At 44.2% G+C, this 2,504-nt stretch overlaps 1 pseudogene; it reads right to left on the bottom strand.

Moving 5' to 3' along the window:
• Positions 1-259: 259 nt before the first annotated feature.
• Positions 260-2,264, bottom strand: LOC124086045 (large subunit GTPase 1 homolog; annotated as a pseudogene).
• Between the last annotated feature and the right edge of the window lie 240 nt (positions 2,265-2,504).

The following is a 2,504-nucleotide window of genomic DNA, read 5'->3' as shown; positions in this document are numbered from 1 at the left end:
AGCATTAATCTCCAGGGTATACAAAGTTATTTTTTTAACTTTCTGAAGTTCATCATCTTACAGCAGTACGTTTCTGGGGTACCAATGATGACTCAAGTCAGAGGCAGTATATCAGGAGCCCTTCAGCCTTGACATCAAGACTGTTGGGTATGGCTACATCCACTAGAGCAGAGTCCATTCTACAGCACTGGAGTCAAAAGTTCCTCAGGCAACAAAGAGCTTCTACTCTTTTCCATATGCACAGTACAGATGGCCAGGATCACATATCTAGGTGCTTGTGGAGTCTAGAAATTTTCTTGTTATTATTTCTGTTGCTGTATTTTATCTAGCGCTTCCAGAGCCTGAACCCCTTTGGTCAAAGTGCTCATATTCTTTGATGAAAAAAGTTTTGTCAACTGCATTTTTTATCTGCTTTTGTGTTTTTATTTCTACCTGGCTGCATTTTTATTTTATCACTATTCATTTCATTCCTTAGGAGTCACTGGTGTTGATGCTGAAATGTCACATGAGCTCTTCCAGGAGGAGTGCCGCAGTCCGGCTGCAGCCAAATAACCGGGGGGTGACAAACAACTTGTGTACACAGATACAGCAGGAGTGGGAGCCGTTTATTGTAGGACAGGAGGGGTATATATACATTACACACAGCTTATCTTAATTAACATAAACTAGATACAGCAGTCAACCAATAAGGAATCTCCACACTTAATGGCTCGCTGGCCTTACTTCACAAACCACTCCCCCTGGCAAAATGCCAGGGGCCATCTTGACTTGTTTACAGACCCTAACAGAGGAGGATGGCAGTATAGTAGTTTCCCTTTGACATGATCCTTTAGGATATAGTGTGCAGACCAAGGTGGGCCTGGCTGTCTATGTCCTATCATGAATCCTTGCTGTCAACCGTTCTTCTGAGGTTGGAGATCGAGAAGCATCTTCATCTTCTCTAGGCTTTAAGATACTTATGCCATAGGTAGCTTCTAAAACATGTAGTAGAATATTCTGGCATACTAGTGTTACAGGTGTGACACCATCTCTCATCTGGTCAATTGGGAGAATTCCATTGCAAATCATCTCTGCCTTCATAGACACAAAGGATGGCAATACCAGGCCTAGTCAGTCACATAAGCATGGGCCAGGCTCCATGTAGAGAGTGTGGAAATGCTTGGTGTGACCAGGTGTGACAGACACAGATGCTTTTCTGTTGCCCATGATGGTGTTGATGGTTGAACTTTTTACCAGTGTTAGGGTAGCCCACCAGTCCAGTGGTAAACTGCCCATCTTTCACCTGCTTCCCAGTGTGCAGCTGTTTAAAGAGCACCAGTGATGGTGGTAGCTAACATTGTGAATTTGCCTCCTCCATTGGATTTTCCTGTCCTGAGCCTCAGAATCCACAGAGTGGCTTTTCTTCCAGCCCTGACCTCAGGCCTCCTCGTTAGGGCAGCTGTCTTCTTCTGAGCATGTCTGCCAGTCCTCCTCCTCCTGACAATCCTCCTCACTATCATCCTCATCACAAGAGGAATCATCAAGTAAGAGAGAATCCCTGTTGGGGAGATGGTTGGTCTCATTGTGTGGAATTTTATTCTCCTCAAAACTGGAGTTTTCAGAAATCAGATGCTCCCTTCTCCAGTATCTCTGTTCACTTGTTCCTTAGAGTCACCATTCAGTTGAGCAATTTGAGCCAAAGTGGAGCAGAAAATAACCTCATTTGCATCTTCTTTTTCAAAGTATGTGGCCCAGGCACTCGGCTGCTCAGCAAGTCGGCCTTGTTTATCAGGACAGTGTTCTCCTTCTCAGCATCTGTCTCCTTCACATAACATTCCAAATCTTCACATCTAAACAGAGGTGGGTTTTGAGCATCTACCATCAATATCTACCACAATATCACTTCTCTCAATGGCCCTCCAGAGTTGGCGCCAAAAGTCCAAATTTCATTTCAATGGAGTCAATATTAACTTTTGTTCTTCTTCTAGCTGGACAAGCTGATGTCTCCATTTTAGAGAGTTATCCTTCTCTGCCTGTTTAAGTCCTTCTGGGCCAATTTTTTTTGAACTCCTTGTTATACACAAGAACTGTCTGTTGTCTTCATGGAGTTTAATTCACTGGCTTTCTCCAAAAGACAGCACTCCGGCTCTAGCCTCAGGGAGAACAAACTTAATATATTAAGTTTCTCCACAGGTCCATGTGACAGTGGCTCCGCTTCACTGAGTCTGATGGCAGATAAGGGCCTGACCCAGAGACCCACTACCCAGTGCTCCCCTCCAACCCATAGCAACCCAGCCGTGGCATGAATCCAAATATTTATATTTATAAAGTGGGAAAATTTACCAGCTCTTGTGCAAGCTAGCTGTGCACTGGTGATGAAGCAGCAGTTGCCATAACAGAACACAGGTGTCAGGGTCTACTAAAAGTATGTACTGGGCTGTGGCTGTGGCTCAGTGGTAAAGCACTTTCTCAGCATGTGTGAGGCATTGGATTGTATCCTCAGCACCACATAAATAAACAAAATA

The sequence above is a fragment of the Marmota monax genome, unplaced genomic scaffold, assembly GCF_021218885.2.
Source record: "Marmota monax isolate L192 unplaced genomic scaffold, Marmota_monax_Labrador192_F-V1.1 WCK01_AAM20220418_F8-fsc00122, whole genome shotgun sequence".
Lineage (NCBI taxonomy): Eukaryota > Metazoa > Chordata > Mammalia > Rodentia > Sciuridae > Marmota > Marmota monax.
This window is presented reverse-complemented; position numbering and strand designations above follow the sequence as displayed.